Genomic DNA, 20928 nt, shown 5'->3' on the forward strand with positions numbered 1-20928 from the left:
TTCTGGATTAGTGGTGCTGGAAAAGCACAGCAGTTCAGGCAGCATCTGAACTGCTGTGCTTTTCCAGCACCACTAATCCAGAATCTGGTTTCCAGCATCTGTAGTCATTGTTTTTACCTATTCGACAAGGTTCCCCATGGGAGACTGGTCAGCAAGGTTTGATCTCATGGAATCCAGGTAACCATTTGGATACAGAACTGGTTCAAAGGTAGAAGACAGAGGGTGGTGGTGGAGGGTTATTTTTCAGACTGGAGGTTGTGACCAGTGGTGCGCCACAAGGATCAGTGCCAGATCCACTACTTTTCATCATTTATATAAATGATTTAGATGTGAGCATAAGAGGTACAGTTAGTAAGTTTGCAGATGACACCAAAATTGGAGGTGTAGTGGACAGAGAAGAAGGTTACCTCAGATTACAACAGGATCTTGATCAGATGGGCCAATGGCTGAGAAGTGGCAGATCGAGTTTAATTTAGATAAATGTGAGGTGCTGAATTTTGGGAAAGCAAATCTTACCTGGACTTATACACTTAATGGTAAGACCTGAGGGAGTATTGCTGAACAGAGAGACCTTGGAGTGCAGGTTCATAACACCTTGAAAGTGGAGAAGGATAGTGAAGAAGGCGTTTGGTATGCTCTCCTTTACTGGTCAGAGTATTGAATACAGGAGTTGGGAGGTCATGTTGTGGCTGTACAGGACATTGATTAGGCCACTGTTGGAATATTGTGTGCAATTCTGGTCTCCTTCCTATTGGAAAGATGTTGTGAAACTTGAAAGGGTTCAGAAAAGATTTGCAAGCATGTTGTCAGAGTTGGAGTTGAGCAATTGGGAGAGGTTGAATAGGCTTGGGCTGTTTTCCCTGGAGTGTCAGAGGCTGAGGGGTGACGTTATAGAGATTTATAAAATCATGAGGGGTATAGTTAGGATAAATAGACAAAGTCTTTTCCCTGAGGTGGGGGAGTCCAGAACTGGAGGGCATAGGTTTAGGGTGAGAGAGAAAAGATATAAAAGAGACCTAATGGAGAACGTTATCACACAGAGGGTGGTACGTGTATGGAATGAGCTGCCAGAGGAAGTGGTGGAGGCTAGTACAATTGCAACATTTAAAAGGCATCTGGATGGGTATATGAATAGGAAGGTTTTAGAGTGATATGGGATGGGTGCTGGCAGGTGGGACTAGAATGTGTTGGGATATCTGGTCGACATGGATGAGTTGGACCAAAGGGTCTGTTTCCATGCTGTACATCTCTATGACTATACGACTCTCTGACTTAACATTTTGGCTGAGATAATTGTCTTTCAATCTCAGCTACAACTATTTTTCTTCATGGTGGTAGGATTCTAATGAATGTAGAAACTTCCTCCAGTTCCCATCAATTTCAATTTTGCTACAGTTGCTTGAAAGTATACATGGTGTAATACTATCTTGATGTCCAGGACAGTTATTCTCACTTGACATCGGAAATTCAGCATTGCTGTCCAAAGCTTTGATTAACACTGTAGTGTGGTGTGCAATTGAATGGCCCTGGTAGAGTCGAAAGTGAGGATCAGTGAATAGATTATTGTTGAGTAAGTGTTGCTTTTCCTGGGTGACAGCACCTTCCCTTCCTGTCTTGATAATTGAGAATAGACTGGTGCAATTTTCCCTCTAAGCTGTGCATGCTCTGATCTTCCAGGCACAGAACTGATTTCCGCTTCTGCAAGTCGCTGCTTTTCATGTGCTTAGAAGGGCCACGCAGCCAGTGAGAAATTTCGAGTGAATGTTGGACTCATGATATGTATTTTGATCAGATGAGTTCTCCTTGGGCTATTTTCCACATTGTCAGAAAGATGCCAGTATTTTAGCTACATCAGAATGGCTTGGCTAGAGCTCAGCTAGTCCTGGAACACAAATCTATGCTTTTGCTGCTGGGATGTTTTCGAAGCCCATAGCTGTATGAAATTATTTCTTGATATCTTCATGGAGTGACTCAAATTGGCTGAAGATAAGCACCTATGATGTTGGAGACCTCTGGAGGAGACTGAAATGGGACATCCACCCGACGTTCTGCCCAAGGGTGGTTGCAAATATTTCTTTGATACTGGTATAACATTTATGCATTGAATTTATCATCTTAGCCACGGATAAAAAAAATTCTGCAATGAGGAAAGCTCCAGGTCATTATGAAAACAACAGTAAGAAATGAAACTGATACACATACAGCTGCCTTGTGGAGGCCCAGTTGTTTTATTTCTGTCCTGCAAATCCTCTAGAAAATACTATTGCTCCTCCTCTAAATTCTTCATATTTCTCTGCTGCGTAATAATTGCCACATGCCTGGTTTAAAGCCAAATTAACCACTGCAGTGAATGTAGACTGGTAAACCCCATTTAAACTACAAATTTTAATATTCATTTTTTAATCAGTCAGGGGGTGTGGGCATCCACCATTTATTGCCCATCCCTAGTTGTCCTTGAGAAGGTGGTGGTGAGCTGCTTTCTTGAACTGCTGCAGTCCATTTGCTGTTAGGGCAGGAGTTCTCGGAATTTGATCCAGCAACACTGAGTGAACAGCAATATATTTCCAAGTCAGGATGGTGAATGGCTTGGAAGGGATCTTGCAGGTGGTGATATTCCCATATATTTGCTGACACTCCTGACGTACAACTTGTAGATGGTGAACAGACTATTGGGAGTTAGGAAGTAAGTTACTCACTGCAGTATTCCCAGGCGTGGACCTGCTCTTCTCGCCATTGTATTTACATGGTAGTCTAGTTCAGTTCCTGATCAGTGGTAACCTTAGGTTGTTGATAATGAGGGATTCAAATGTAAAGAAACAGCGATCAGGTTATACAGTCATAGAGTCATAGAGATGTACAGCATGGAAACAGACCCTTTGCTCCAACCCGTCCATGCCGACCAGATATCCCAACCCAATTTAGTCCCACCTGCCAGCACCCGGCCCATATCCATCCAAACCCTTCCTATTCATATACCCACCCAAATGCCTCTTAAATGTTGCAATTGTACCAGCCTCCACCACTTCCTCTGGCAGCTCATTCCATATACGTACCACCCTCTGCGTGAAAAAATGTTGCCCCTTAGGTCTCTTTTATATCTTTCCCCTCTCAACCTAAACCTATGACCTCTAGTTCTGGACTCCCCGAGCCCAGGGAAAAGACTTTGTCTATTTATCCTATCCATGCCCCTCATAATTTTGTAAACCTCTATAAGGTCACCCCTTCGACGCTCCAGGGAAAACAGCCCCAGCCTGTTCAGCCCCTCCCTGTAGCTCAGATCCTCCAACCCTGGCAACATCCTTGTAAATCTTTTCTGAACCCTTTCAAGTTTCACAACATCTTTCCGATAGGAAGGAGACCAGAATTGCACGCAATATTCCAACAATGGCCTAACCAATGTCGTGTACAGCCGCAACATGACCTCCCAACTCCTGTACTCAATACTCTGACCAATAAAGGAAAGCTCGTATGTGGCGCTTAGGCGGTTGGCACAGGATTCCCATTTCCTGGCTTGTCTTAGCGTCTCTCGCCTGTAGTTGTTCAAAGTCTGTCTGAAGATTTGTAGCTCGGGTGCTCGTTGTTGTGGTTCTGTTCACCGAGCTGGGAATTTGTGTTGCAGACGTTTCGTCCCCTGTCTAGGTGACATCCTCAGTGCTTGGGAGCCTCCTGTGAATAAAGGAAAGCATACCAAACGCCTTCTTCACTATCCTATCTACCTGCAGCTCCACTTTCAAGGAGCTATGAACCTGCACTCCAAGGTCTCTTTGTTCAGCAACACTCCCTAGGACCTTACCATTAAGTGTATAAGTGCTGCTAAGATTTGCTTTCCCAAACTGCAGCACCTCGCATTTATCTGAATTAAACTCCATCTGCCACTTCTCAGCCCATTGGCCCATCTGGTCCAGATCCTGTTGTAATCTGGGGTAACCCTCTTCGCTGTCCACTACACCTCCAATTTTGGTGTCATCTGCAAACTTACTAACTGTACCTCTTATGCTCGCATCCAAATCATTTATATAAGTGACAAAATGGAGATGGTCATTGCCTGGAATATGTGTGAGATGACTGTCACTTGCCATTTGTCAGCCCAAGCTTGGATATTGTCCAGGTTGTGCTGCATTTGAACATGGGCTAACTTAGTATCTAAGGAATCACGAACAGTGCTGAACATTGTACAATCATCGCCAAACATTCCTGCTTCTAAACTTATGGACAGAAGACCATTATTGAAGCAGCTGAAGGTGTTTGGGCTGAGGACAACTGCAAAAGACATTGACAGATTCATCAAATGAAATGTTGTTGTGTATGCAAATCGTAATAGAGTTGGGAAATCATGAATCAGAAGTAAGAGCACTCCATCTTGGATTTGGTTAAGTCTCTCTGCTGTTCATATTGAAACAGGATATAGTCAAACAATACCATAAGCTTATTCCATCGTTACATTAGATCACAGCTGATCTGATTCTCAACTCCATTTCATTGTTTCTGTTCCACATTCCTTGACATCCTAATAAACTCTTGAAAATTTTAATTGATTCAGGATCTATTTCCTCTCAGGAGAGGAATTTACACACTTACAGTTTGGACATAGTGCTTCCTAATTTTAGTCCTATTTGGCCTAGCTCCAGTTTTGACATTGTGCTGCCTTATTTGTTTGATGATAATAACCAGTCATTTCCACCAAAACGAAGTTAAGTTGACACGTTCTGGTTTGTCCCTGTCTCCCCTCCCTTTTTACATAGCGGTGATATTTGGCATTTCCAACAATTGGCATGCTTCTGAACTCTCAAAACCTTCATGACCTACTGACGCCTGGCTTTCAAACCAGTATTATCAATCCCTCTTCAAAGTTCCACCTCTTCCCTTTGTACACGTCTTTAACCCTCCTTCTTCTCCAGGTCCTCCAACAATTCCATGTTTGATTTACTCTGTTTTGAAATTCACCAATCAAGTTCATAGAATCATAGAATCCCTACAGTGTGGAAACAGGCCCTTCGGCCCAACAAGTCCACGCCAACCTTCCAAAGAGTAACCCACCTAGACCCATTCCTCTCCCCTATTATGCTACATTTACCCCAACCAATGCACCTAACCTACAATCTCTGAACACTATGGGCAGTTTAGTATGGTCACTTCACCTAACCTGCACATCTTTGGACTGTGGGAGGAAACCGAAGCACCTGGAGGAAACCCACGCAGACACGGGGAGAATGTGCAAAGTCCACACAGACAGGTATCTGAGACTGGATTCGAACCTGGGTTCCTTACACTGTGAGTCAGCAGTGCTAACCACTGAGCCACTGTGCTACCTCATTTCACAAGTTCCTACACTTCTGACAGCAATGAATCAATCCAAATCAGTCAAACATAACATGTTCTTTGATTGTAGGCATAATCAATTTACCTTTTAACTCATTCTCATCTTCCCTGCAACCTTTGTTATAGGGAAGGAGTTTGGTTTAGCTCAGTTGGCTGGACAGCTGGTTTGCGATGCAGAATGACGCCATCAGCGTGGGTTCAATTCCTGTACTAGCTAACGTTATGACAAAGGATTCTCAATCTCTCGACTTGCCTGAGCTGTGGTGACCCTCCAGTTAAACCACCAGTCATCTCCTCTCTCTAATGACAACGGCTCTATGATCTGGTAGGACTATGGTAACTTCACCTTGTTACAGGGACCAGATTAACTTCGTCCAATGCCTCACTGCTCTTGTCCAGCTCTGTTGGCTCCCCTCAGTTGATTTCCATGATCAGCTATCAATTGTAGTCAGAGCAACAACTTCTCTTTGCATTCCAGTAACATTAGCTTCTGGCGTCCCCAAAGTATAAGCCATTTCACCTTCTGCATTTAGGTGCTACCTCTTGGCAACTTTCTCCAAAGACATAATCAGCTTCCACATGAATGCTGCTGACATCCCACTCTACATCTATGTGCCAACAAACCTCATTCATTTCCTCTAATCCTCTTCTTCCTCTCACCTACAAATCAGTCTTGTCATCTTATTTAGTGCTGAGTTAAGCCTTGCATCCAGCATCCTCTTTATAACAAAGCCCACCAGGTTCAACACATATATTAGCACAGCAGTGCATCAAACTGTTATCCAAGCCTTTGTTCCCTCAAGATGTGACTATTCCAATGTTCTCCTGGCAAGTGTTCCAGTCTCCACCTTCTGTGAACATTAGCTCATCCAAATGCCTTCTGCCTATATTCTAACATATGCCTAGTCTCAGCCATCCTGCATCTATCTGGTTCAAATTTGTTCCTGGTCCCCTAATGTCTTCATTTTCTTGTTCGTATTCAAATGCCTTTGGAATCTAATTCTTCTCAAACTTTGCTTACTCTACCTGCATCTCTGCTCTATTCACTCAGCCCTCTTGTACTTCTCATCGTCCTTCCACTAGATGCTTAGCAGCAATACCTCTAATCACTAAAGGCTAGATTTTCATCACAGAGTTGTGAAGGAGCAGCCAGTTCTGTTTTGTGTTAGGGATCTGCCTGTGGTAGGAACTAATTGAAGTTTGGGTTTTCACTGTGTTGCCTTTCCCTTAAATGGAGTAAGGTGAATAGAGGCAGGAAGAGAAGTGAATTTCAGACTCAAATAGCCATCACTGAGGCTGCTAGTAATGCTGAAGGAGAGACTTTGTGTCAAGGCCTATCTCTGCAGCACAGGGAAGTGAGATGTCATAAGGGTGCCTGACACCCGTGAAGCAGAGGAGGCCACCTTGTCGAGCAGCAAGGGCACATCTTTGGCAATGCCACCTCTCTCCACCTCCAATTCCTTCCCTTCACTTACCTCCTGTTTCTCATTCAGTGGGCTATCTCTTCTTGGGCGACAACTTTCCTTAAGGTCCACACATCTCAGGAGGGCCATATTATGAAGATGGCAGAGACAAAAAACAACCTGAACAGACTACACACAGGACCCAGTGCTCTCTGACCCTGTGATGGCTCACCCAAATCTGCTGGGTTGTCCAGCATTGGCAAGGAGAGCATCTATCACCTTTCAGATATCTCAGAATCCTGCACTGTGTTTGAGAATCCTTCACGCATGACTCCAATAGCTTTGCAGCTGCTTGTAGATCTTCTTTTTCCATCTTGTCCCTTGTTCATCTCCCCAGGATACTGATCCAAAGGAGAATATATTAGAAGGTCTAACAAAAAGCAATGTCAAAGAACTGGTTTTAAATCAGGTCCATAATTGCAGAGGAAGGTGGAGAATACATGGGTCTATGAAGCAATAGCCATAGTCTAGAGCTTAGAGACTTAATTTTGGGCTGAAACAGAAGTGGGAAGTCTGAAAAGGTGGCAGTGGTGCCTTGCTGCTTTCTGGTGCCTGGGGCTCTGCTTTTTCTGTTGCTCCTCCTCTTGATAGATCCATTTCCAACAACAACCCTCCTGGTTCTCAGGTGGAGCCAAAAAGCTTTGCCAAACTACTCTGCTAACCTGCGAGTCGAGAGAATGACTCCCCTACCCCTGAACTGGCAACGTTATAATGCTGACCTGTAATAGGCTGTTGCAACTTTTATTTCAAAAGGGTGAGCCCTTTAAGTGTGAACTCTTCCCTCCCATGGCTTACCCCTGACAAAGTCCTCACTTGACTGCAGCTGCTCTGATTCAGATAGGTACTGGATACTGGCTGTCTACAGCAGTGTTGCAAAGTCAGGCTTTTAAAAAGCTCTTTATGTACTTCAATTTGTTTTTTTTATGTGGGTGACAATTAGAGACCTTTGTTCTTCCTCAGTCTCAAAAACAATGGAGAGGCTGGATATGGAGGTACAACATCCAGTCACATGACATCATTGCCAAATTTTTGCACAATGCTCTTGATACGAGATTTTAGACCCATGTATCCCACACACCCTCTCCATCCTTATACACCTGACTTAAACCCACCTCTTTGACAATGTTATTTGTCACTCCTCTGATCATTTCCTTTGAATTGGAATTCTGGTATTAAGTATTACACTTGTGGGAAGAACTTTGGAATGTGTTCCTACATTAAAACGTCTTTGAAAACCAATGCAAACTTATTTAAATTGTATTTCAGACATCAAATGTGATAAAGTTAGACAAAACTTAATTACAGTGTAGTTAGAATCTATTGGGACTGCACTCAGCATGAGAGCTTCACTATAACCACCCACGAGCCCTGGCAATTAGCCACCTAAACAGGGTCAAGGAAGTCTATACATTTAATACTGAAGGAAGTGATTACCATAACTGAGTCAGCTGGGTAGGGGGATGTTGAAGGAACCTTGGTGCAGCTGTAGTGCATCTTGTCAATGGTATGCACCACAGGCTTGGTATGCTAGTGTTTGGAAGGAGTGAATGGTTTAAAGTGGTCTACAAATTCTATCCAAGCAAGTTACTTTGGCCTGAATAGTGTTGAGTTTCTTGAAAATGTTTGGAACTGCGATCATCTAATCCTGTGAGGAATATTCCACCACTGTCTTGAGAATTAGAATTTAAAATTAGGTTTATTGTCACATATACTCAAGTTATAAAAAAACAGGAGTAGAGTGAAAAGTATATAAAGTTGCCGACACACATTAGATTAGATTAGATTCACTACATTATGGAAACAGGCCCTTCAGCCCAACAAATCCACACCAACCCTCTGAAGAGTAACTCACCCAGACCCATTCCCCTACCATATATTTACCCTGACTAATGCACCTATCACTATGGGCAATTTAGCATGGCCAATTCACCTGACCTGCACATCTTTGGACTGTGGGAGGAAACCAGAGCATCTGGAGAAAACCCACGTAGACACGGGGAGAATGTACAAACTCCACACAGACAGTCTCAATTGTACATCAATTTTTTATTCTAGCCCTCTAAAAATAATGCTAATATTGCATTTTCTTTCCTAACTGCCAACTGAACCTGCATGTTAACTTTATGAGAATCCTGAACCAGGATTTCCAAGTCCCTTTATGTTTCAGATTTCTGAACCCTTTCCCTGTTTAGAAAATAGTCTATGCTTCTATTCTACAGTGCATAGCTTTACACTTACCTACATTTTATTCAAATTGCCATTTCTTTGCCCATTCTCCTAGCCTATCCAAGTCCTTCAGTAACCTCCCCATTTCCTCAATGCTACCTGTCCCTCCAACTATCTTGTTGTTATCTGCAAACAAGCAACAATGCCCTCAGTTCCGTTGTCCAGTTCGTTAATGTATAACATGATTAGTTGTGGTTCTAACACTGAGCCCTGCAGAATTCCACTAGTCTCTGGCTGCCATCCTGAAAAGGACCCCTTTATCCCCACTCTCTGCCTTCTGTCAGGACCCTTCCCTTAACACCATGGGCTGTTATTTTATTTAACAGCCACTATGCGGCACCTTGTCAAAGGCCTTTTAGAAATCCAAATCGATCACATCCCAGGAGCTCTCCTTTGTCTAACTTGCTTGTTACTTCCTTAAAGAATTCTAACAGATTTGTCAAGCATGACCTTCTCTTGATGATGCCATGCTGGCTCAGCCCTATGTTACAGTGCACTTGCAATTATTCTGCAATCTCATCCTTATTAATGGACTTTCAAATCTCTTTGGAACTATGAGTGGTATTGAACACTGTAGGATCATCAGCAAACACACCTAATTTTATCTAGAGAAGGTCACTGATGAAGCATGAAAATGGCCTAGGACACTATTCTGAGCAACTCCCGAAGCAATGGAATTGAGCCTAGGTGATTGACCTTGAACAACCTGAAACATCTTCCTTTGAGTTACGTAAAACTGCAACCAATGGAGAGTTTTTTCCCCAATTCCCATTGACTTCAGTTTGCTACATTCAGTTAAATACTATCTTGATGTCAAGGATAGAAATTTGGGTAGTCACACTCAGCTCACCTCTGATATCCAGCTTCATTGTCAATGTGTGGAACAAGGCTGCATTGAGATATGGAGATGAATGCCTTGTCGGAACCTGGACTGACCAGTGACATGCAGGTTTTTGCCAAGGAACCAGATTAGATTTATTATCCCTTTATCAAACAGGACACAGGTGGATAGTTTTTCTCTTTCTCAAGTAGAAGTCAATAAAATGGTAGGCTACTGCAGAAAATACAGAGATATGGCATTGAGGGTGAGTTCTATGTTCTATGTTCTAAAATAACAGGACTGCAATAGCTTGGCTAAGGGCACGACTGGTTCTGGAGTACATACCTTATATACTACCAGGGTTTTGTCAGTATTCATAGCCTTTGCAGTAACCAGTCCTCTCATGCATATTTTGATACTTTATGGGATTAATTAAATAAATTAAAGACTGGCATTTGTGATCCTGGGAGCTTTGGGAGAAGAATGGGATGAATTGATCTACTTGACTTCTGCCTACAAATGGATACGAAAACTTCAGCATTGGCTTGTGTGCTGATGTGCTGCGTTCTGCCAACAGTGAGGATGGATATCGAGACACCACCTTATGCTTATTGCTTATTTGTTCATGATCACTTATATTCAATGGTATTCCCATGGGACTAGTAATCCAGAACTCTAAGGCAATGTAGTGGGGGCGTGGCTTTGAATCCCACGATGGCAGATGGTGAAATGTGAGTTCAATAAAATTTGGATTAGAGAGCTGGCCTAATGGTGACCATGTAATCATTATCGATTGCTGTACTTCACTAATACCCTTAATTGGTTAAGCTAACACCAAACCTACAGTACTGTGGTTGACTTTTAATTGCCCACTGGGCATTTAGGGATGAGCAATAAATGCCGACTTAGCCAGTGGTGCACAGCCCATGAACAAATTTTTAAAAATAACAGGGATGCAAAACTTTCATCTGATCTGTTGGTTATGGGATCACATTGCTCTGGCTATCTCACACTGCTGTAAATATTTAGTCATACTCCAGTAATACAGCTTTACCAAGAAAACAAGACATTTTCAGGTTCACCTGGTGTTGCCTTTCTTCTTCTTCTGCATTGCTTGTTAAACAAGGATTGATGCCCCGGCTTGATGGTAAAGGTAGAATGAGAAACATCGTGGATTATGAATTTTGAAATTTGTGGGTCAATACAAATCTGCTGCTCTTGATGACTTACAGCTAGAGCCTCATGAGTTTGATTTATTTGAGCTGATAGATCTAATCTGAATCCATCCTGTTTAGAATGATGGCAGTGCCACACCACATAATGGAGGATGTTCTCAGCATGAAGACAGGACTTCGCCTCCACAAGGTTTCTGTCACTCCCATCACTACTGACACGGTAAATACACCTGTGACAGGTAGATGGGTAAAGTAGGTTTCTCTCTTGTGTTGCTTCTCTCACCACCGACTCAAGGTCCAGAGTTTAGCTGAGAGTATTTAGAGCAGTGAGTATTTACAGAGCAGAGGCTATTAACAAAGCAGAGGGTATTTACAGAGGGCCTGCGAATGAGTTGAATAACTAATATAGATATTCAACAGAGAGGAATAACAAACTCCAAAACAGAGCAAATTAAGGGGGGGTAGATATAGGACTGATGTTAGGGGTAGGTTCTTCACTCAGCGAGTCGTTAGTTCATGGAATGCCCTGCCAGTAACAGTGGTGGACTCTCCCTCTTTATGGGCATTTAAGAGGGCATTGGATAGGTATATGGAGGATAGTGGGTTAGTGTAGTTTAGGTGGGCTTGGATCGGCGCAACATCGAGGGCCCAAGGGCCTGTACTGCGCTGTAATGTTCTATGTTCTATGTTCTATGTTCAAATAGACAGTGTAAGGGACAAACTGGTCCTGCTGCCTGCACCCATGCTCCCACATTGGACTAAATGAGCACAAACAGGCAGGAGGGAATGGCTGAGACAGCACTGATTTTAATAACAAATTTATTTCAAATAGAGGTGGGGCAGTCTGCTCACATGGAAGATGGTGACATTAGATGCAGACACACCCTGAAGACAGTCACAAGAGGGCATCACTGGCCCCCATCTGTGCATGAGCTGGGACTAGTGGCAATTTTGCATTTGGAGTAATTATTCCATTCATCCATCACTATGCAACTTCATAGAGTATAGATCAATGTTAAGAGCTCCCTGGCCACTCCCACCTGGTTGTATATTGTACAGCAACCTCAGGTTTATCTGTCGGGTGGAACAGAATATATTCAGGTCTGGTGATGGATCTATGGTTGATATGTGGTTCTGAAATATGGTAATTTCTGGGTAATCTGTGGAAAAGCTCACCTAATTTAGACACAATTCCTCAGATGTTAATAAGGAGGATTTCACAGAATAGGCTGCATTAAGTGTGCTCTTAGCATATCCGTTGCCTATTTTGATGTCTGGTAGTCCATCCAATTTCATTCCTTTTTTGTTGATACAAGTGGTATTCCAGAGTCAACCCATTGCTGTATTTCTGGACCAGACATGGTTCATACCAAATGAGTTATAGAGTCATAGGGATGCAGCACGGAAACGGACCCTTCGGTCCAACACGTCCATGCTGACCAGCTATCCCAACCCAATCTAGTCCCACCTGTCAGCACCTGCCCCATATCCCACCAAACCCTTCCTGTTCATATACCCATCCAGATGCCTTTTAAATGTTGCAACTGTTGAACTACCACTTCCTCTAGTAGTTCACTCCATACACATACTACCCTCTGCATGAAAAAGTTGCCCCTTCGGTCCCTTTTATATCTTTCCCCTTTCACTAAGAAAGCTAGATTTCCTTCCTGAAAACATATTAATGAACTAAATCCCCATGTACACCCAGATTTTAATTCTTTAAACTTACCAAACCGGTTGAAGCCTTTTTCTTACACACCCTTGTTGTTCTTATGCGCTTAACCCCTTCTCACCTGGACCCAATACAAGCTCATTACTTTGCCAGCTGTTTCTTGCTAATTTAACTGGAAGCGAGTATTGTGTGCATGTCTGTTATTATTGTCACATCCCTAGAGAGAGTAAGCACCAGAATTAGAATTCTTTCCCAGAACCTCTCCCAATGCATTTCAAACAAAAAGGGAAAACTAAAAAGGTTGAAAGTCAGAAGTAAAAAAGAAAATGTGGGAATCACAAAGCAAGACTATAAGTACCTGAAAGAGAAAAATATGGAGGTTTGTCAAAAGTATATTTCACTCTTAAACTGAAAATGATCTTGCAGTAAATTCTATCAAATGACCAATCAAAATGGCAGATGTTTCTGATGGTTTTAATTAATTTGAAAACAGGAAAAACAAAACTAACCAATCAATACTCTTGTTAGAATGTTAATTTCAAATTTCTCGGCAACTGAATTGACAAGTAAACAATAATTTATTTCATTTCATGCATGGCATGGACAACTAGAAAGTGGAAATTTTGATATGTTTCTATGTCCAGCTAGTCCCACACTTGCCTGTTTACTCAACTGTACTTCCCCCTTTCACTTTACAATGTGAAAACCAAACCTTTGTGCATTGTTATAGCACCAGAAATTACACAGAGTCATATTTAAATGAAAGTAAAGCTTAGCAATCATATGATCCTTTAAATTATTAAAGGTATAAAATTGCTACAAGTTATATTTTTATACCACACCCATGTTTTTGGTTTCACATTATGGACTAGAGGACATTGGAGTGAAGTTATATTAAACCAGGAATCTACGTGAGGCCTATGTGACAGATGCCAGCCTGTGTGTGTGGGTGGAAATAATCAGAAACTTGGAGCCAGTTCAGAGGAGTTGGATCTTCTAGCCTGATGAAAGTGTTTGCAGACAAATTGCAATTGAAGATATTTCCAAACTGTAAGGTTGGTTCTGCTATAAGTAAGCTTCACCTACTATTTCACAAACATGGGACTGAATCTTGCATTTTTCTGGCTAAGTGTCAGTTCCATCAGGTTTTTTGGAGGGTGCCTCTCTATGAGGCCTTGCAAGATCACTCACCATATCTTAACAAACTTGTAATCCAAAAAACTATGGATGCTAAAAATCTGAAACAAAAATAGAAATTGCTGTAGAAATTCAGCGGGTCTGGTAGCTGCTATGGAGAGAAAGCAGAACTAATATTTCAAGTCCAGTGACCCTTCTTCAGAACCTGCTGAGTTTCTCTAACAATTCCTGTTTAGGTTCTTAACAAACTACCTATCCCATCCCAATGGCAATAATCTCACCTGATTTTAGCCCCATTCTACCACCCACCATGCCCAGAGAATTAGCTGGGTGCCTGTCCCTGAAGGCAAAGTAAGCCTGAAGCAGTATTAGAATGATAGTTGCTGTTTCACCCTGAGGTACAGCATTGAAGTTCCAATGCTGTAAGTGGAACAGAGGGTTCATGCAGATTGGCACGTACTGTCACAGAGTCCGAGAACTATCCTGCATGGAAATAGATCCTCAGTCCAACTCATCAACGCTGACCAACTTTTCCAAAATAAGCTAGTCCCACTTGGCTGCATTTGGCTCATATCTCTTTAAACCTTTTCTATTCATATACCTATCCAAATGTCTTTTAAATGTTGCAACTGTACCTGCATCAGCCACTTCCTCTGACTGTTCATTCCATATATGAACCACCTGCTGTGTGAAAATGTTGCCCCTCGGGGCTTTTTTAAGTCCTTCTCCTCTCACTTTAAGAAATCTCCACTTCTTTTGAACTCACCCACCCTAGGGAAGAGACCTTTGCTATTCACCAAATCTGTACCCTCATGATTTTATAAATCTCTATCAGGTCACCCCTCAACCTCCGACACTTCAGTGTGGACATGGGTTGAGTGTGGTCAGTTCCCATGAAGTGTGCCCTGAGATGTTGATGCCTGGTGAGAAGGACAGAGTTCTTTAGGAACAAGTGGTGAGCTTGTTGCCATTTACCTGCTGCGACCTCCAAATTGAGAATTCTCAGCATCTAGTTTTTTGTGGTGTTTGGTAGGATAGAAAGCTGCACATTAATATGGCAGGATGTGATCTGGTAGGTAACGAGCAAGCTCAGTGCTCTCTAGAGAGGATTCTACTGTGAGGCATGGAACTTAATTAAAAATCAAGTTGCTCCAAATGTTGAGATAGAGCTTGCAGGATCTCCCACATGATTCAGCCACATCCGCCAAAAGCCCACATCGTTCAGGCCCATATAAGATGCTGACCATGGTGCGTATGTCAACCACACCAGCATATTTCCAAAAGCAAAGATTTTCTCACACTTTCCACCCATGTATTAGTATCCTCAGTCAGGGAATTTTCAATTGTAGTAATTATGTAGTAGCAAATGCCTAAATTTTGCTAGATTAGTATTAAAAGGTGGAGAAAATCTGAACTCTATGCGAATACACAGGATATGAGGAAATGATGAGGCATTAATTATATCTTGGTTTCTCAATGTATGCGAGCAATTGTTTCATTTTAGAATAGCAAAGATGGGACCATAGGGGCAACCTGCTCAGAAATTCAAGGAAACTGCAATAACCCCTAAAAGGTTCATGGGGAATGACTAATTAATATCCTATGGAGCTTGTTGAAATGACGCAGGGATGGGTCTGCATGACTGCCTGCCCTGGACTGGGACTAGCCTATATACAGGCCAAGTAGTGGCTGTATTTTGGTGTTCAATAATAAATGATGATCCTTTCCAGTCGGGTTTCCTGAATTATTACATTGACAAAAAGAATAGGTTAGGTCAGGTGGCAAAAAAGTGACAGTTGAAAGATAATGTGGAAGACTGTGAATTATGTTCTTATGTTTCATATGTACTTAAGTTGTTGTGGAACAAATATCACTTTATTTCACTTTCACTGTTCATTTTCAGTCATTTTTAAGATTTAAATTTGCAATATCATTTATGAACCTTAAAAACTGCTATGGCATCATTGCTCGATTACCAGCTTTCATTATTTAAAATCTATTAGGACCTGATTTACCCACTGCAGGTGGAATTTGGAAGTTGGGACTGATCCCATGTTGAGTTCCTGTCTCAGACTCCAAGCTGTCATGACGCAACACCTACTTCCTAATGTAAACTGGACGTGGGTCTGCTACCAGCTTTGGCAAAGTATACTCAGAAATGAATGTGTGCTTATTTGAGAGTGGGCTTGACTACCATCCTTCCATCTTTGTAGAAGGTTGAGAGTTGTTGGCTGCAGTTTGCAGTGTGATAACTGGCCTCCAAATGTTCTTGCTCTCCAATTGACAGACCAGTCAGCATTTTCAATTATTACTTCCTTCACAATCAATACAAGATGCACTGCAGTAATTCACCAAGGTTTCTTAGACAGCACCTTCCAAATCCATGAACACTTCCATCTAGAAAGACAAGGTCAGCAGATGCATGGGAGCACCACCACCTGCAAGTTATTCTCCAAGCCACTCACCATCCTGACTGGGAACCATATTGCCATGTCTTCATTATCACTGAGTAGAATCCTGGACCTCCATCCGTAGCAGCTTTGTGAGTGTCCCTACAATCCAAGGGTTTCAGCAGTTTAAGAAGGCAACTCACCACCATCTACTAACCAGCAATGCCCACATTCACATGTATGAGTTTATAAAAAAAGCCTCAATAAAAAATGACCAGAATAATGAAATGATTGTGATCAATTGAATTGTTTAAACAATCCAACTTAGAGTTTTAAAGCACTATTTCCAGTGACTGACTGATGCCCTGTCTCCATTCCTGTTCACACCATCACTCACTGGGTAGAATTGCTGAAGACTCCTGATTTCCAGCTTCTTCCTGGAAAAAGTTGTCGCAATTAAAATCAAGCCTGTTTGTGAGGCCCAATCTGCTTAATGAATGCTTTAATAGGTGCCAGTCTGATTTGCCACTTGCCTTTTTCTGAAACTGCACAAAAAGATAGAATGTGGAGATGGAGATAGACTTCTGGCAGCTGCTCGGCAGCCATTGTCTTTTATGATTCCACCTCCATTTGTATCCCAATAAGGATGGAAATTCCAATCAGATTTCTCCAGTTTCCTCAAATTACAGATTTCCTAATCCCTGGTTGGTTTTATTTGTTACTGTTTTCACTATTACCAGTGACTGAATGTCTCCTATGTGCCTTGATAAGTAGAATTATCTTCAGTACTTTAAGTGCTGTCTGGCCAACATACCACATAGTTGATGAATTGCTTATTCTGACCAGTACTCTACCATTTATGCTTTGTTCTTGTTCTATGCAATCTGTTGATTGTTGCTCTAAAGTGATTGAATAAGTTATGCGTCAAATCCACAAAATATCCAAGATAACTTTCTACTTCGTATTGATTATTTTCCACACTTCACACTGTGCTTGTGCATTTTTTTTACTTTATGTAATACTTTAAATGCACATTATATGAAATTTTAAACACTCAGCACAATGAAATATTTTGTCCAATGTGGGTCATATTAGCTTTTAGAGTCAGTTGCCTTTCTAGTTGTTCAGCTGCAGATTGATCATGTTGTTTTAAGTTTCAAAACTGAAGTTCCAATACTGTTTTCCAAGGTATCCCACTTGTCATATTTCCCTTAACAGCAATAACAACTTATGTTCATGTGGTAAATTTAAAGTAATACATTGTCTCAAGCCACTCTACAGGAACATTATAAATCCAAACATTGTATTGAACTCCATGAGAAGATATTGGGTCAAATGTTTAGTCAAACAGGAAAGTTTTAAGAAATATCTTAAAGGGGCAAAGTGAGGAGAGGGGGTTGGGTGTGGAGAAAGTATTCCAAAACTTGGGGCATAGGCAACTGTTTCATTTTCCCGGAATAGAAGGAGCAAGGACCAGAGGCCCGATGGGAAGGTAAATTTTAAAACATATAAAAGCTTACCTTGTGTATAGGTGGAGCACACACTGAGCAGGAGCGACCACGGGACTGCTGGGTAAGAGGGTTTTATATTTGGGTGGTTGCTTTACCCGAAACTCTACTCGGGTAATGTCTCCCACCCGTCCTCATCCTCTGACCAAAAATAAAGGTTCTGTAAGGTGATTGGTAAGGTGACTGTTTTTTTTTAGTTTTTCAGTAGTCCCGTTGGGAATTTAGAATTGTGGGAATGGAGGTTAGGGCAGTTGAATATTCCTCCTGCAGAATGTGGGAGATAAGGGTCACCAGTCATGTCCTGCTGACTACATCTATGGGAAATGCACCCAACTCCAGCTCCTTGAAAACCATGTTAGGGAACTGGACCTGGAGCTGGATGAACTTCAGATCATTTGGGAGGTGGAGGGGGTTATTGAGAGGAGTTACAATGAGGTAGTTGACTTACGGGGGGGGGGGGGGGGACTTACCAGGGGTAAGCCATGGGGTACAGGTCTCTGGCACAGAGTTTGTCCCTGTTGCTCAGAAGGGAGGGTGGGGAGAGGAGCAGAGCATTAGACATTGGGGGCTCTATATTAAAAGGGACAGATAGGAAGTTCTGTGGGAACGAGAAAGACTCGTATTTGGTGTGTTGCCTCCCAGGTACCAGGGTTCGTGATGTCTCGGATTGTGTTTTTAGGATCCTTGAGGGGGAGGGAGAACAGCCCCAAGTCATGGTCCCATTTGGCACCAACAACATAAGTAGGAAGAGAGATGGGGATTTAAGGCAGAAATTCAGGAAGCTAGGGTGGAAGCTTAGAGCTAGAACAAACAGAGTTGTTATCTCTAGTTTGTTGCCTGTGCCACATGCTAGTGAGGTGAGGAATAGGGAGAGAGAGGAGTTGAACACTTGGCTACAAGGATGGTGCAGGAGGGAGGGTTTTGGATCCCTGGATAATTGGGCCTCTTTCTGGGGTAGGTGGGACCTCTACAAACAGGATGGACTTCATCTGAACCAGAGAGGTACCAATATTCTGGGAGGGATGCTTGCTAATGCTCTTTGGGTGGATTTAAACATTCACCAGGGGGATGGAAACCTAAACTGTAGTTCCAGTATATGGGAGGTAGTGAGTAGTGAAGTCAGAATTAAGATTTCAAGATCACAAGAAGGCACCGACAAGCAAGAAGTTAGTCTGAAGTGTGTCAACTTCAACACCAGGAGCATCCTGGAATAAGGTAGGTGAACAAGCTGCATGGGTTGGTACCTGGGATTTCAATGTTGTGGCCATTTCAGAAATATAGATAGAGCAGAGACTGGAATGGTTATTGCAGGTTCCAGGATTTAGATGTTTCAGTATGAACAGAGAAAACAGTAAAAGAGGAGGTGGTGTGGCATTGTTAGTCAAGGAGTACCCGGTTGCAGAAAGGATGTTTGAGGACCCGTCTACTGAGGTAGTATGGGCTGAGATTAGAAACAGGATAGGAGAGGTTACCCTGTTGAAAGTTTTCTGAAGGTCGCCAAATAGTTCCAGAGATGTAGAGGATAGGATAGCAAAGATGATCCTCAATAGGAGCAAGACTGACAGGGTAGTTGTGATGGGGGACTTTAACGTTCCAAATATTGACTGGGAATACTTTAGGAGAAAGTGAGGACTGCAGATGCTGGAGATCAGAGCTGAAAAATGTGTTGCTGGAAAAGTGCAGCAGGTCAGGCATCATCCGAGGAGCAGGAGAATTGACGTTTCGGACATAAGCCCTTCTTCAGGAATTCCAAAACGTCGATTCTCCTGCTCCTCGGATGCTGCCTGACCTGCTGTGCTTTTCCAGCTGGGAATACTTTAGTTCAAATAGTTTAGATGGGTCAGTTTTTGTCCAACGTGTGCAGGAGGGTTTTCTGACACAGTATGTAGACAGGCCAACAAGGGGCGATGCCACATTAGGAGTGGTACTGGGATGAACCCGGCGAGATGTTAGATTTGGAGGGAGGTGAGCACTTTGGTTTTGGTGACCACAATTCAGTTATTTTACTTTAGTGATGGAAAGGGATAGGTATATACCAAAAGGCAAAAGTTATAGCTGGCGAAATGCAATTACGATGCGGTTAGGCAAGATTTAGGATGCATTGGATGGGAAAGGAACCTGCAGGGCACAATTAAAATGTGGAGTTTATTCAAGGACCAGCTATTGCAGGTCCTTGATAAATATGTACCGGTAAGGCAGGGAGGAAGTTGTTGAGCGCGGGAGCTGTGGTTTACTAAGGAAGTTGAATCTCTTGTCAAGAAGAAGAAGAAGGCTTATGTTAGGATGAGATGTGATGGCTCAGTTAGAGCATTTGAGAATTACAAGTTAGTCAGGAAAGACCTAAAGAGAGAGCTAAGAAGAGCCAGGAGGGGACATGAGAAGTCATTGGCAGATAGGATCAAGGAAAACCCTAAGGCTTTCAATAGGTATTTCAGGAATATTTATCACAAGTGTCCTTGACTGCCAGGGCACTCAGAGAAAATGACTTATCAAAGAACACTTCATATTAACTAACGCTTCTGATTGTGGAGGTTTGCATTATTGAGGAAAGCACTGTCCGTCTGAAAGGGTTTAAAATTCAAGTACTACCTACCATCTCCTAAACGTGCGAGAGAGTATCATGAAGTGTGTCATTTGAACTCACCTCAAATGACAATGATCATATCCCTTATTTTTCTTATTTGGTTTCCACCACAGGACAAACATCTTGAGTTGCCACCATAAGCTGAGAGGGACTCTTGCTCATCCCCGAAGAAGGCAGAGCCCTCACATCTTTCTTCATCTTCACATCCCTGCTCCACATCAGATACATGCGCCTCAGTTGGTGGTTATGTATGAAGCACCTCAAAGCTTCCACACAATGTGAACATATCAGAGACACAAGACCAACTGTCAGACACATGATATCATGCAGGCTGCTAGTAATCATGTGTTGCAGTGTTGGAAGTGATCTAGATGCTGAGCCCCAGTCTGATGATGAGTCCCTGGAGTTGTTCATGATGAATACTACTGGACATTTTGTGGGAGGAATGTGAAGATGTGGCAGAGATTCCAAAGAACTTATGTACGCTGGCAGGAATGGTGCAGAAATCCATGCAAGCTATGGGTGCTGCCATCACCCACTCTGGACAAGGCATGACTTCCTCCATTCAGAGAACTACATGGAAGGCCAAACCTAGGAATTCAAAAATTGGAAATTAGTTATGTGCTCTAAACTG

General features: G+C 42.5%; 1 long non-coding RNA gene across 1 annotated transcript in view; it reads left to right on the forward strand.

Annotated features, from left to right (window-relative positions):
* LOC122553532 overlaps positions 1-20481 on the forward strand; it is a 73221-nt gene extending 52740 nt beyond the window's left edge. The window contains exon 3 of the long non-coding RNA XR_006312756.1: positions 20408-20481. This is a non-coding gene — a long non-coding RNA (uncharacterized LOC122553532). The remainder of the gene's footprint in view (positions 1-20407) is intronic.
* The last annotated feature ends 447 nt before the right edge of the window (positions 20482-20928 follow it).

This window comes from Chiloscyllium plagiosum, chromosome 10 (assembly GCF_004010195.1).
Source record: "Chiloscyllium plagiosum isolate BGI_BamShark_2017 chromosome 10, ASM401019v2, whole genome shotgun sequence".
In the NCBI taxonomy this organism is placed as follows: Eukaryota; Metazoa; Chordata; class Chondrichthyes; order Orectolobiformes; family Hemiscylliidae; genus Chiloscyllium; species Chiloscyllium plagiosum.